At 53.8% G+C, this 15,098-nt stretch overlaps 2 non-coding genes across 2 annotated transcripts; both read left to right on the forward strand.

Annotated features, from left to right (window-relative positions):
• Positions 1 to 10,507: 10,507 nt before the first annotated feature.
• TRNAS-CGA lies at positions 10,508 to 10,589 on the forward strand. Its single transcript has one exon. It is a non-coding gene; the product is annotated as a tRNA-Ser (tRNA).
• A 1,219-nt stretch (positions 10,590 to 11,808) lies between these two features.
• On the forward strand, positions 11,809 to 11,881 carry TRNAF-GAA. Its single transcript has one exon. It is a non-coding gene; the product is annotated as a tRNA-Phe (tRNA).
• Positions 11,882 to 15,098: the final 3,217 nt, after the last annotated feature.

The following is a 15,098-nucleotide window of genomic DNA, read 5'->3' on the forward strand; positions in this document are numbered from 1 at the left end:
ATCACATCACCAACAGATGGCAGGGTAGAGTTCATTCTGACCCTGCTTACACCCTCCCCCCCAGCCAAGAATTGGTGGTCCTGATACATCACACTCCCTGTTATACCAACTCATTGGTATTGAATGCTGAAGTTATGGCTAGCAAAAGTAGCCACCCATCTCTGCCCTGTAGCATCCAGCTTAGCCCTTGTTAACACAGAAGTCAGTGGATTGTTCTCTGTCCATAGCTGAAACTGAGCACCGGACAAGTAGTCTGGAAATTTCTCAGTCACGGCCCATTTCAAGGCCAAGAACTGCAGCTGGTGGATGGGATAGCGAGTTTCGCTATCAGACAGTCCTCAGCTGGCAAAGGCCACAGATTTACATTTATCTTCCACTTCCTGGTAGGCGAGTGCTCCCAGGCCCTCCAAACTGGCATCAGCATGCATGATAAACCGTTCGTTTGGGTCAGCAAGGACTAGGACTGGCACATGAATCAGGCAAATAATGATTTCCCGTAAAGCCCTGTCACATCTCTCATCCCGCCATGTCCCCAATGGAGAGGAGAGGAGCCCCTCCCCTGTCCCAGGCCAGGCACACCAGATCTGTGCGGGGAGGTGTCCATGGCCCAGCCCAGGCGTGCTGGAGCTGCTGGGGAGAGAAGTTCCTTCCTCAGCCCGAGCCCACCAGAGTTGATGTTGCAGTGGGGGAGAGGTATCTCTCATCTGGTTTTTAGATACTCTGATGAGAGGGAGCAGGAGAAAGATTTTTCTTCTCCTTGCATTTCAAACCCTTCACACACACACCCCCAACCACTTTCTGCTCTAGCCTGATCTCTCTCTCTCATGTCTCCAGGGCCGTCATTAGCCATAGGCAGCTGCCTAGGGCACCACTAGGTCTGGGGGCACCGCTCTGCTGGGAGCCCGGACAGATGGGAAGCAGTGGAGCATGTAAGAGCAGGGCTGCTGGGTCCTAGAGAGAGCCGAATGCAGCACAGTCTGAGGGAGGGGATTGGCTGCTGGGGTCTCTGGGAAGGGGAGGGGGTAGGGGTTGGGGAAGGAGCTCACCTGTGAGTGTGACTCTTTCCCCCCGGCTGAGGTGAGGTGAGGCAGGCTCTGCAGCTCTGGAACCAGTGTCCTTTGTTGTCCCCATAACATTCATTCTTCTCCCCTGCCCCATGGAGCACCCCCTCCTTTCTCCCTCCTCCTCAGGAGGATCCCTCTCTCTCTCCTCCCTCCCCTCCATCAGGGCTGGGTTGGGTGAGGTGCTGGGGGGTAGGTGTGGGGGAGGAGGCTGGCTGGCTGCCTGCTGAGGAATGACAGTGAAAGTAACTCACTTCCTGGGCAGTGAGCCAGGATTGGAATGTCACACGGGGCTGGGATGGGGTTAGCCAGATGTGTGGAAAATCAGGACAGGGGGTTGGGGTAGGGTGAGCAGATATCCCTATTTTATAGGGCCAGTCCCAATTTTGGGGTCTTTTTCTTATATAGGCTCCTTTTACCCCCACCCCCACCCCCTGTCCTGATTTTTCACACTTGCTGTCTGGTCACTCTAGGTGGGGGTAATTGGTGCCTATATAAGACAAAGCCCCAAATATCGGGACTGGCCCTATAAAATCAGGACATCTGGATCTGGTCACCCTAGCTGGGGAGCGCCTCCCCCCGGGCTGGCAGCTGCCACCGATCCATCTCATCCGGGGGGGAGCTGCACAGGGCAGGATGAGCTGCTGTGGCTCCATGGGTGACCTGTTCCTGAGATCAGATGCTGGGCTAACTTCACCATGGTCCGTAAGGCTGGTGGTGGTGCCCATTGGCGTGTGATTGGACCTGAGGGTTTGCTGCTGCTGTTGCTATTCTGCACCCCAAGAGGTGGATTTTGGGGTCTACTACTGCAGCTGTTGGACCAGCAGGCTGGGGGTGAGCCAAGCATGAAAGCAGTACTGTGTTGCCATTTAGATTGTCATTTAACAACTTTGTTTGCCAAAAATTCTTGCTAACAATCCTGAATCCAATTTCAATATTTTTTTTTAAAAAAAATCAATATCTTAGCCAAAAACAGAAAATTAAGTTGTTGACAATTATTAGTGACAGGTTTGGTTTGAAGCAGGGAGTGGGCCAGTTTTCATCAGAGAAACAAAAAATGTCGACTGACTTTCCTATAGCCTATTACTCCTGATAAGAGCCCTCCAACAACTGTAATATGCTCATCTCCTTACTGGTGTATAGAGCAGGGGTCGGCAACCTACGGCACACGTCCCAAAGGTGGCAGGTGAGCTGATTTTTGATGGTACGTAGCGGCAGGCTGAGCGGCTCAGCCCATCACTGCTCTGGGGTTCCAACTGCTGCCCTATTGCCAGCTGGGATACCGGCCGTCGGCCCCACTCAGCACCTGCTGCTGGCCTGGGGACCCCCCAAGGAACCCCAGACTGGCAGCGGGCTGAGCAGGCCGGCTGAACCACTCAACCTGCTGTCAGCCTGGGGTTCCATTCACTCAGCCGGCAGCGGGCTGAGTGGGCTGGAGGCGGGATGAGCAGGGCCGGTGGAGGGTTGAGTGGCTCGGTCTGCTGCCAGTCTGGGGTGCCGGCAGCACTCAGCCTACTGCTACTCCGGGGTTCCAGCTGCCGGCCTCTTGCCAGTCAGGAGCCCAGCCGCCGGCCCCACTCTGCCTCCTGCCAGCCTGGGTGAGCAGAATCCCAGGCTGGTAGCAGGCTGAGGGGGGTTGGCGGCCGGGATCCTGGCTGGCAGGAGTTGGTGGTCAGAACCCCAGACCAGCAGCGGGCTGAGCAGGGCCTGGGATCCTTGTCTAGGGTTCCAGCCACCAGGCCCGCTCAGCCCACTGCCGGTCTGGGGTTCCATTTACTCAGCTGGCAGTGGCCTGAGTAGGACCTCAGATAATAACAATAGTTTATTTATATAATATACACATAGAGAGAGACCTTCTACAAACGTTAAAATGTATTACTGGCACGAGAAACCTTAAATTACAGTGAACTTGGCACACCACTTCTGAAAGGTTGCTGACCCCTGGTATAGACTGACCATATGTTGTACTAAGATTCTCCTGCTTTTTTTTTTATCCTGTGAGTCAGTATAGCTTTTGCCAGCCCAGAAGTTGGGCAGCCAATGTTTTACGTTTTCACAATGTTTTCTCCAACTTTCATAAAGTAAATACATTGTTAATATGAGTTAAAAAGGCCAGGGACACTTCCTTGTGAAGAATCTGTACAGCAGATCATGCTAGAGCTGTGAAAATGTCAGTTTTTGATGGAACTTTAGAGGCAGTGATTTATCATGTATTTTATCATGTGAATGTGCTGCTATTGCTAATGTCTTTCCAAACAAAAATAAGGCACAATAGGACTTCTGTAACATTTCTGTGCGACCTTAATCTAGATGAGATGATTCTGTGCTGACTTCATTTTGGTCACTTTGTGCTTTACCTAGCAGTAAAACTAGGGTTATATTTTCCCACTGTTTGGAAACCCAGCTTATTAAACTGATTTTGCAGCCAAAAAAGCCAGAAAGATTGCTTTTAATTAAAAAAAATCTTTGTTTCAATACCTCTTCATATAAATTTCCAATACAATTTTGACAAATTAAAAAAATTATATTATTTGCATCATTCTGTCAAATCAGAATTTTTTCTATAGTGCTACTTCTTTAGTGCTAGTGCATCAGCATTACATTGTGCTTCATTAAGTTAAACTGGTTTTAATACCGTGAATGTGGCAAGTTTTCCAATAGTGTAAGCTTATATTTCTGTTGCTAAGAGCAGATCAGGCACAGGGGCACCAGTTTAATAATCTCGCCTAGGGCACCATAAATCCTAAGGACGGCCCTGCATGCCTCAATTCTCTTTTTCCTGGCCTTGTTCCAGAGCCCTCACAGCCCAATTCTCTACCCTAACGTTGAGCACTCTACTGCCCCCTGAACCGCTCATTCCAACCCCACCCCAAAGCCTGCACCCCCTAGCCAGTGCTCTCATCCCCCTGCACTCCAACTCTCTGTCCCATGTAGCCTGATTTAGGGTGTACTAATAATATTAATTTGGAAAATATGATGAAAATGTAATTTATTAGCTTACATTTTATTTAATTTAATTGAGTTATAAAGTTACAGTTGCATTACTGCTATTCAAAAGATACATATGGCATTATATGCAACAAAGTTTTGGTTAATATACTCACACCCTTCCTTGATAACCTGGTGATAAGAGACACAGGACCAGCCTTGCAGTTCAGGTTTTCAATTCTTGAGTGAAAGATGCAGTGCTTTGAAAAAGCTAATGTTACTTAGGGTTTACTTGACTAAGTTAAACTTAAAATCAAATCCTAATAAACAAAGAATAAAAACTTAGGGAAACCGAGCTTAGCCGAGTTACTTTGAAACTTAAAGTTTAAGAACAAGTACAGCCTACTGATAGTAGATAGAGAGTGGAGGATGTAAGTCAGAATGACAGAGCGATGTGCTCTAGCGAGGTGGGTTACCTCTTTTATAGGGCACAAGCGCCAGGAATCCTTCCTCCTATGCTCAAATTTCATTCCTTACCCACAAAACATTAGGGTACGCTTACTTCATAGGCTAGTATGTTTGTGCATGTTGATGACATGTACATATGCACATAAGTTCCCTTGTGGTGTACGTGTTAATTCTGTGGGTACAACACTGAAAAACCCCTTATGCCATTCTCCATTGTCAATTGGTCTAGGTAAAGGTCTTAGACAGGCGTGGGTACTTCTCTATTTAAGTAACAAGATAAAGGTCAATTTTCCTTTCTGAGTAAAAGGTCACACTATAGAGATGCTCACTTTGCCTTAGCTTAAGATACAGGATATGGCCTGTAGGGCCTCGTAAGTCATGTGCCCCAGCCCCCTAATCATTTTTATTGCACACCACTGGACTCTCTCCAGTTTGTCCACATCCCTTCTCATGTGGGTCCCAACCCCAAAAGTACTCACATTTCACCCCAATGGCCCCAAAATGTACATAGGGTGTTGCCATGGTCAAGTCACTCTTGAGCCTGCTGGCAGAGAACAAGGTGAAAATTAGCCAGGACGTTGCTCAGTCAATTCCCTCTGCTCCCAGCAGGTGGTATCAGAAAGCTCCAAGATGGCTCACTTCCCTTTCTCTCATCAGCTTCAGGCCCCAGGGTTACAAATGCACAAACCAGTTGGGAGTCTCCCCTGGGCTCAGGGTGTGGGACTGCTCTGAGGGGATGGACTTGCACACTTGGGATATTAGTGCAAAGATACAATTTCAATTTCTCTTAGAGAAATTTGAGGGCAATTTATATTTGGTAAAAATCTTATTTAGTGAAAGGAAAGCTGCAGTGACAGCCTGGTTATTGGGGTGCAAAACACTTTCCTCCTGGGAGAAACAAGAAGTTAGAATTAGAAATTTACATCATTTGTTCCAATGTTCGCACAGGTTTAATTTTGCTTCTGTGTAGGTTTGTTTCAGGCTGTGACTGTTTTGGTTTATTGGGTTGTTTGGTGTTTTTTTTTAGTTGGAATGGAGCTTTTAATTGACATTTGCTGGATTCGAATGGTTGACCTGCAACACCTTTATACAGATTTGGCCAGTATTCAAGGATTCAATTCCTTTATAGGAGGTTTTAGTGGTCAGGCTTATTTATTTAATGTTATTTTTATCATCCTGCTGTAGCACACCTTTATGATAAAATGTTGAAATTTTCAATTTATGGCCTTTGTTAATTTTTATTTTTCAAAACAAAGTTTTTCTTAATATTTGGGTTTTAAATTAAGCATTGTTTTTGGTTTTAACTTTTCATTTAGGTTTTGGTTGTTGATGGGATCTTTAAGAACTTTGGATTTAATACTAAAATTTGGACAGATTTAAATTATTTAAAGTAACACTGTTTACTATTTTATTTTATTAAAGGTTGTATTGCTCTAAACCCTGGCCGGGGGGGAGAGGAGATGAGCCTGGCCTTTAAGTGAGAAGGAGCAGAGGCATGAGAGGCATGGCCCCCGTGAAGGGTGGGGCCAGGTGATGGGAGGGAACAGCCCCCCCCAATTTTTTTGTCTAGCCCACCTCAGTCCCCCACCAAACGAGAAGAGTCTGATGCCACCTGCTGGCCACTGGGTGTCACTGCTCTGTGCATTACCCAGATTGGTGAGAAACACACTCTGTGCATTACCGTGACTGGTCCGTGGGGGTCACTGCTCCTAGAAGGCAGACACACGCTGTGCATTACGCCACCTGGCCACTGGGTGCCACTGCTGCGCCAAGGGAAACACCTTCTGTGCATTACCCTGAATGACCACGAGGTGTCACTGCTGCTCCAAGGGAAACATGCTCTGTGTGTTACCCTGATTGGCCACTGGGTGTCACTGCTGCGCCAATGGAGACATAAGAGCGGCCAGACTGGGTCAGACACAAAGTCCATCTAGCCCAGTATCCTCCTGTCTCCTGCCAGCGGCCAGTGCCAGGGGCCCCAGAGGGAATGAACAGAGCAGGGAATCATCAAGTGATCCATCCCCTGCCACCCATTCCCAGCTTCTGGCCAACAGAGGCTACAGGCACCGCCCCTGCCCACCCTGGCTAATAGCCCTTGATGGACCTGTCCTCTGTTCATTTATCTAGTTCTTTTTTGAACCCTGTTATAGTCTTGGCCTTCACGACATCCTCTGGCAAGGAGTTCCACAGGTTAACTATGCAACTGCCCTGAGTTTTCCCCCCCACACACACACACCCCGGGTTGTATCTGGAAAAGTGGATGAGGATGAGGAGAGCCATGATGTGTCTGTCACGGGCTGGTGCCTCAGTTTCCTCTAGGCAGCAGTGCTGCAGGCTCCTTTGGTCAGTGCCCATGCAACTGTGTCGGGGGAAGGGGGAGTAGAGGCTCATGCTCCCCAGCCCCATGCCCCTCCCCCAGCAGCTGGGGAATCCAGGCCAAATGTAACCCTGGTAGCTGGGCCGGGGTTAGCCTGGGCCGGGGTAGGGCTGGGGAGGAATTGCGGGGGAGACAGATGCACCCGCTGTGAGGGGAAATCTTCCCATTCCCTGACAACCCCCCTCACTCCTTGCAGCACGGCGCCCCCTAGCACTTCTTACTCTGTCGTGGGGGTGTCTGCTGCCTGCTTCTCCCTTAGCATCGTCTCTCCCCACCCTGGGGCACTGGCGTCGCCCGTCCTGTGCAAACAGGCAGGCCCTGGTGTGCCCTATGGCAGTGCCCTGGAATTGGGGCAGCTGTTGGATGGAATATGGGGGTGGGCAAGGCTGGGGACCAGGACTCCTGGGTTCTCTCCCCAACTCTGGGAGGAGAGTGGAGGTTAGGGGGTAGAGTGGGGGAGGGGCAGGGCTGGGATCCAGGGCTTCTGGTTTTCTCCACCTCCTCCAGCTGCCTCGGTCCTTTCACTGACTTTCCTGTTCCAAATTCATTTGCCAACTTGTGCAACCCACCCCAGAGGTGGCTGCATCTCAGTGTTGGGTGAGGCACCCTTGGCTGCATCACCTCCTAACTGTCTCCCTCTCCCTGCAGGTGACCCTGCAGCAATCGGCAAACATCCGCAAGATCGTGGGGCACTTTGAGCATTGGAAAGGCAGGGGCCAGGCGCCCAGCACCCCCCGCCCCCGAGAATGGGACCCAGCCCCCCCCCTACTTTTTATAGGGATTAAAGAGGGGCAAAGGGGGGCAAATCAGAGGAGGGGGTGGCCAGGGTCTGAGCAGGGGGTGGAAATTGACTGGTCGGGGGCTCAAGCAGCTGGAGGCAGAGTTAGGAGAGGGGCTGAAGGGCAAAGTCAGGGAGGGGGGAAGGAGCCAGAGTTAAGCCCAGGGGGAGGCGCTGCCAGAGGGTTAAACCCCGGCACAGGCAGGGGCAGAGGGGTAACATTTACCCCGGGGGGGGGGCTGAGACTCCAGTGTTTGCAAAAACAGGGTGGGGGGAGCAGAGGGGCTTTTCTATTTCCCCTCCCACAGGCAGCACCTCTCAGCATGGGCTTCCCAGGGCTGGGCTCTTAAAGGCACAGGCATCCCACTGCCTAGACACTGCAGCTCCTCTCTGATGTAACCTACTGAGGTGCTGCAGTAGGAGACTCAATTCAGTGAAACCTGGCATTCCCTATACGCCCCCCAGCCAGGGGGCTGTGCACCCCCTTCCCCGAATTTCCCCAACCCCCCTCCCCAGTGGTCAGGTAGTTACATGCAGCGCTGCCAATGTTGTCATTGGTTGCAAATTTGAATGGAAATTGAAACGTTAACACACACTTCAAAAGCAGATCCAACGTATGAAAAATACTTGTACCTGAGAAAGTAAAATAGGTTTGAAAAGTCTGGACAAAGCCGGGTTTCCTCACCCAGCTGTTGTGTTTGCTGACAATGTCGGTGCATTGGCTTCGGCAATGTTGGCCAACCTCAGAATTTCAAATGATGATTTGGAAGCAAGGTGTGAATGACTCTCCCCTGACAGCTAGTGATGAGCCAGGGTTGGGGGAGGCTTTGGGACCAGACTGTATTTACATGAACTCACCTACGCTGCCGAGGTGTCCAGCAGACAGAGTTGGGCTGCCTCTGCTCTAGGTGCCCAGAGGAGGAGGGAAGGTGTGTGGGGCTCCAGCCTGGGAATCTTCTTCCCTCCTGCCAAGCCCTGACTATCAATCCTGGCCCCAACCCTCCTTTTTTCAAGCGCCATGTGGGCCAGAGGAAAAGTGTGGCAGGAAGCACAAGGCCCCAACTTGTGAAGCAGCGAGAATCCCAACCATCAGGGTAGCAAGTTCTAGAGCCCCAACCCACTGTGTCCATCCCAGCCAGAGACCTGGCTCTAGGAGATGTGAGTCACCCAGGAGGGGGGGAAAGACTGGTTCTTACACAACTGGAGACAGGGAAGTTGATCACTGTGAGCTCCAGGGCTTTACCACCAGCCAACACAAGCTCCCACTGAGATTTGAACTCAGATTGTAGGATTCAGAGTCCTGAGTGCTGCCCGTTACACCATGGGACCAGCTCATGCTGTCTTCTCTGTACATCGGTGACCCTCATGGGGCTGGCTTGTGTAAGGGGGCTCTTGGCCCTTTACTAAAACTTAGTGTGTGTGTGTGTGTGTGTGTGTGGTGCGGGGAGGGGGGGCGAGGGTTTGGTTGGCTAGTTCCCAGTCCCAATAGAAAGGGGAAGGGCCAATGGGAAATCAGGCCCCTGAGACTGACAGGCCCCTGGGCAATGGAGAGAGGACAAAGCTCCAAGTTAGCCGCACTGACAGGCCAGGCAGTGTAATGAGGGAGTCACCAGGCCAGGGGGTCCCATCCTCCGTGGGAGCTGGAACTGCCTGGGCCAGAGTGGGGCAGAGCTAAGGAGAGAGCAGGAGCCCGAGAAGAGCCAGGGAGCAGAGCTGGGCAGGTGTAGTGCCAGAAACTGCTCCCTGTAGGACTTTGCTACCTGCAGCAGTTACTGAGACCTGAGGTTGTTCTTATTTGCTGACTTGTCCTAATTGGCTAAAACTTGACAGTGGTTTCTCTAGCAAAGGCCAGTCCCTGGCCCCTTGGTCCAGACATCCTCATTCACACCAGGCTGGGGTGACCAGATGTCAAAGATGAAATATTGGGACGCGGGTGGCGGAGCAAAAAAAAAAAAAAGCCGGAGGCTCCTCCCCCACCGCCAGGCGGCAGTGGCACAGCCCCATCTCCACTCAACTCTCGGCTCCGACCCCCGATACACCCCCCAGCTCCCCCATCCCCTCGCTCCTGGGCCCAGCCTGGGCTCCGAGCTCTGCAGCCGAGCCGCGCTCCAGGTCCCTCCTGCAGCTCCCGGGCAAGGGGCGAACCAGGCAGCTGGGCCTGGGCCCTCCTGGGAGGAGCGTGTCTGCCCCACGTGTGTCTCCGCCCCCTGCCCACATGGGTCCTGCCTGCTCCGCACTGCCTCCAGCACCACTGCGCTGCCCCATAGGCTCCAGGGCTGGATTTGGGGAGAGATCTAATGGGGCAGTGAGGGGGTGGGGCTGGGGGCAGGGCCAGGGTGAGGATTTGGGGAGGGATGCAATGGGGCAGTGATGGGGTGGGGCTGGGGGCAGGGCCAGGGTGAGGATTTGGGGAGGGATGCAATGGGGCAGTGAGGGGGTGGGGCTGGGGGCAGGGCCAGGGCGGGGATTTGGGGAGGGATCCAATGGGAAAGGAGGGGGCGGGGGTGGGAGGGCGAGTGTCCCTCCGGGCTCTGCCTGTGTGCCAGAGCAGAGGGCAAAATTGTTTGTTTGTCCAGTGTCCCGACAAAACATCGGACGGGACGCGGGACAAACAAGCAAATATTGGGACAGTCCCGATAAAATCGGGACGTCTGGTCACCCTACATCAGGCTTCAAGTTGAGAATCATTTCCCATTCCCGCTCTGTGGGAGGGGAGACTGTTAAACGCGCTCTCTGTGCGACTGCACATGGCTAAGCAAAGAGAACAAACCCAAATCCCCCCTGTGCTTTGGGAGCCAGGTTTGTGGTGGGAATTCTGTAGTTCAGATGATTTCACGCCTGGGCATTGTGATTCTTTACCAGTTTCTCTGGCATTGGGGCAATTTTGTGCTCACAGCTGTGATGGCCGCGTGGTTAAGGTGTTGGAGTCGAAATCCAATAGGGTTCCCCTGCGCAGGTTCAAATCCTGCTCACAGCGAGGCCTGTGTTTTAGCCAGTCTCTCACCCGGGCAACACCTCTGTACAACCCCCTGAGACACTCTCAATTCTCTCCCCACCCCAAGTAAATCCTGTTCTGCTCCTTTCATTGAGATCCCCGGGACACCACCTCACACTGTGTCCCTGAGGGGTCAGGCAAACTCTCAGCGCCTGAAGCCTCTGCCACTCACCTGGTGCCCCATAGATCAGCCATAGCCCTGGTTCTGCTCCTCTCTCTAGAGTGTGAAAGGAGCCAAGTCAGTGACTCCATGGGAGCTACGGGGCTGCAGAACCAACAGAGGAAAAATAGGTGCTCAGCGCCCACTGGCAGCCAGCTCCTCCCCCCGCCCCCACTACAGGCCTTGCTGACAAGCTCCTCCTCTTCCCCTTCAGCACCTCCCACCTGCCAGTGATCAGCTGTTCAGTGGGGTGCAGGAGGCACTGGGCGGGAGGGGGAGGAGCAGAGACGGAAAGAGGTGGGGGAGGGAGAGGAATGGAGCAGGAGGGGACAGGGGTGGGGGCTTGGGGGACGGGGTGGAGTGGGGGCAGGGCCTGGGGAGGATATGGGGGGCTTTGTCACAGAACCCTCTAGGGCCGGCCCTGAAGGGAAGCACCGACTATCACAGTGACAATACAACTGACCAGCATTGCGGGGGAGGCTGAGGGAGATCCGCACTCACCAGGTCTCTTCTCTCCCCCACGGTGAGCCAGACACTGCTCTCTCCTGGCTCTCACTCTAGCAGCTGGACGCCAAGGAGCCATTTCCCCACAGGAAGTGCATTGAGTGCCCCTGTGGTGCTGGGGGGGCTGGCGCTGCTGCTGCCTGTGGGGCTGGCAGGGGGGCTGATGTCTGCACAGACTCTCAGCTGCCAGGCCGGAGGGGGCACCTGGGCCCTTACCAGACTGGCTCAGTGAAGACGGGGGGTTGACAGAGCAATACAGATGCTCTCCAGAGCACGGAGCAGCAGCCGCCCATGCAGCCAGGCAATGAGCATTTCCCACAGCCTGGAGCCGAGGGGGAGGTGGCAGCTGCTGTACCAGCTCCTCGGGGACAGGCCCTGTCAGCCAACAGCCACTTCTTACTCCCCACAGCTAAGGGCGCCGGGTTCCTCCGGTGGGGGTGTGGAGCAGCCGTTCATTTTCCTCTCCTTTTTCTGTGCAACTGCTGACAAAAACATCCCGGACAGAGAAGCAACAGGCCAAAATACTACCATGTGTATGCCAAAGTAGCTCAGTTGGGAGAGTGTTAGACTGAAGATCTAAAGGTCCCTGGTTCGATCCCGGGCTTTAGCAGACCCTGTCATCTCTCTTTGTGCAGAGGTGGCTTGTTTTCTAGGAGCACAGCAGTGCCTGCACCCAAGGTGAGTCCCTGAGCTTGGGCTCTGCAGTAGGAAAACATAGAATGGGCTTCTGCCCCTAGTTGGCCCACCTGCCCTTTAACAAGGAGAGATGGGAGCTGTCTTTCCCAACATGGCAGGAAGAGAGCAAGGCAGGGTGACCCTCAGGAATGGTGCCAGAGGGCTGCTGGGCAGTGACAGGCAGGGACTGGGGATGGAAGCTCCTCTGTGCAGCTGAGCAAGGGCAGTGGCAGGGAAGGGGCATCTGTAAAAGTGACCCAGCAACACCTCTCCTCCTCTGGGCACCTAGAGCAGAGGCAGCTGGTGCTGACAGCTCCAAGGGAAGGCTTAAAAGCCACAGAGCAACTGAGGTCAGGGCTATAGGAGGGCAGGACCATGCCTATGTGTGGCCTTCAGACAGGCACAAAAACACCCAGCCAGGCTGCTCCCTGCCATGCCAAACACCCAGTGAAGGTCACCAGCATGCGGGGCGGCTGCTGATGCTCTGTGGCCAACATCACAAGAGGGTAGGAAAGCAGGGCCAGCCCCCATGGTGGGGCCTCTGACTGGTCCCACTCAAGGTGCTCACTTTGGCAGTGGGGCAGGAGATTTTACCCCAAGAGGCTTTTCCCCAGCTGGCGAGAAGCAGAGAAACACCCAGGCTCCGAAGACGCTATGTAGCAAGTACCCTCCAGCACAGGGACAGGCGCACACGCTAGCCCGGGCAGCCGCCCATTTTCTTTGGCAAGTCAGGAATGGCAAAGGCGAGACTGGAAGCACCTGGGGCTCATGTCCCAGCCTTTGTGACACCCAACCCCCAACTCCTTCCCGGGGCTCTAGCTGAAGCCAGAGCATTGGCCTGAGCGGCCAAGAAGAGGTTCCAGCCCTGAAGGGAGCAGGACGTTCAGCACAAAGGTAAAACTGCAGAAATACAACCACCAAGGGACTCGAAACTTCAGTCTTCTGATCCACACTCAGACGCCTTATCCATTAGGCCACATGGTAACATGAGAAAAACCCCTCCAAGCACTTCTTTGGAAAAGATGGACATTGTGTTTCTCAGGTCATCTGCTGAGGGGGGGCAAGACTCTCTGGGCACAAGAAGTCGAGTTCCCAGCGACACGTGAGACTTAATTCTCTGGAGCCAGGTGCAGGGTTTTGGCAGGGAGGCTCAGGCCTGGGGGATTGGGGTGCAGCGGACGGACCGGCTGTCTAGGTGTGGAGATTTAGTCGCACTGAGGCACAGGAGGGAGGAGGAGGAGGAATCCTGCTGACAGGCAGTGGCTGTGCAGAAAAAGAGGAGGGGTTCTGGGGACTCTTTTTGCCTCTCTTTTGCCTGCCTGGTCGCTCTTGTGCTGAATACTGAAAAGGGTCTCAGGTAGCTCAGTTGGTAGAGCATCAGGCTTTTAATCTGAGGGTCCAGGGTTCAAGCCCCTCTCTGGGCGCTCAGCTTTTAAGTTGCCTTGTGTGCCAGGAGCCAAATGATTCCTGGTGCTGTCCGCCAGCCACATGCGGATTCCCAGAAGCTGTGGCCATTTCCTGGAAAGGTTCCTTTCCTCAGGAAGCAGGAGAGAGGCCACATCCACAGGAGCAGGTCTAGAACACGCAGTCTCTGGCTGGCAGGAAGCGCTGTGGGGTCAGGTGCTGAGAAAGCCCAGAGGGGGAGCAGCAGAGATGAGAGGAAGAGAGACAGAGAAGCAATGAGGACAGAGCACAAGTGTACAGGGGGTTCAGGTCTGGCTATTCTGGGGAACTTCTCTGGTTTATACACGACCCTGGTGCAATTGGCCAGAGAAAGGATCTGATTCCCCACCCCCTTACCCAGAGGCTGCCTGACCCCAAGGACGCTCTTTCTACTCTCCTGTGTGGCAGAGACCTCGTAACCCCAACAAGGCTGGGCCCAGGAATCCTGGGGGGCTGAACCCCCAATCTTGTCATGCTCACTTGAATGGGGCTACAGTGTCCCCACTCTGGGCACTTCCCTGACCCACTCCTCATTGCATGTGCTTCAAGCAAACACCATTTGTTACCCAGCAATCAATGTAAAACATAAGGAAAGATGGGAAAGGAAAACACGTCACCCTGTTCTGTGGCGCAGGGAGATCACAACCAGCGTCTCTGGAGGGTCAGGGCAGGTCACAGTCTCTCCCTCACATGTCCCAGGCCTCCTTCCCAGGCCCTGGCTGTGCTGCAGGGACACCACGGGCTGGACACTTGCTCTGGCAGTGGCCACATGCTCTAGGTGACAGGCCCCTTGTTCCCAGTGTCAGCCCCCATGTAGGGGATATGATCCCCCCACTCCCAAAAGTCTGGCCTGCAAGGCCTCTTGAGGGGTGGCATCTCCTTGCACTGGGCCTTCCGCCCAGGGTCCCCCTTGCTCTCCCACGCTGCTCACTGCACCCACCTCCAGCCCCAGTGCTGCTGCGGCTCTGCCTCCAGCTCCCTGGGCTGCTCCTCTGGCTCCGCTTGCTGCAGCTCTTCTCCCCGCACAGATCTGCTCTGGTTCTCCCTGGCTGATGCAGCTCTGCTCCCTGGCTCTTCTCGGGCTCCTGCTCTCTCCTTAGCTCTGCCCCACTCTGGCCCAGGCAGTTCCAGCTCCCACGGAGGATGGGACCCCCTGGCCTGGTGACTCCCTCATTACACTGCCTGGCCTGTCAGTGCGGCTAACTTGGAGCTTTGGCCTCTCCCCATTGCCCAGGGGACTGTCAGTCTCAGGGGCCTGATTTCACCATTGGCCCTTCCCCCTTCTATTGGGACTGGGAAATAGCCAACCAAACCCCCCACTAAGTTTTAGTAAGGGGCCAACAGTCCCTTACACGAGCCAGCCCCATGAGGGTCACCACTGTGCAGAGACTGCAGCACCAGCTGGTCCTGTGGTGTAACGGGCAGCACTCAGGACTCTGAATCCTACAATCTGAGTTCAAATCTCAGGGGGACCTTGTGTTGGCTTGTGGTAAAGCCCTGGAGCTCACAGGGCTCAACTTTCCTGTCTCCAGCTGTGCATAGAGCAAATCTTTCCCCTCCTGCTGGGTGACTTGCCCACTGGAGCCAGGCCTTGGGTGGTGAATGGCCAAAATTGGTTGGGGCTCTAGAACTTGTTACCCTGATGCCTGTGGTTTGACCAGGTGGTTGGGATTCTTGCTGCTTCACATGAGGCCCACAAGTTTGGCCAT

The sequence above is a fragment of the Mauremys reevesii genome, linkage group 12 (genome assembly GCF_016161935.1).
Source record: "Mauremys reevesii isolate NIE-2019 linkage group 12, ASM1616193v1, whole genome shotgun sequence".
Taxonomy (NCBI): Eukaryota; Metazoa; Chordata; order Testudines; family Geoemydidae; genus Mauremys; species Mauremys reevesii.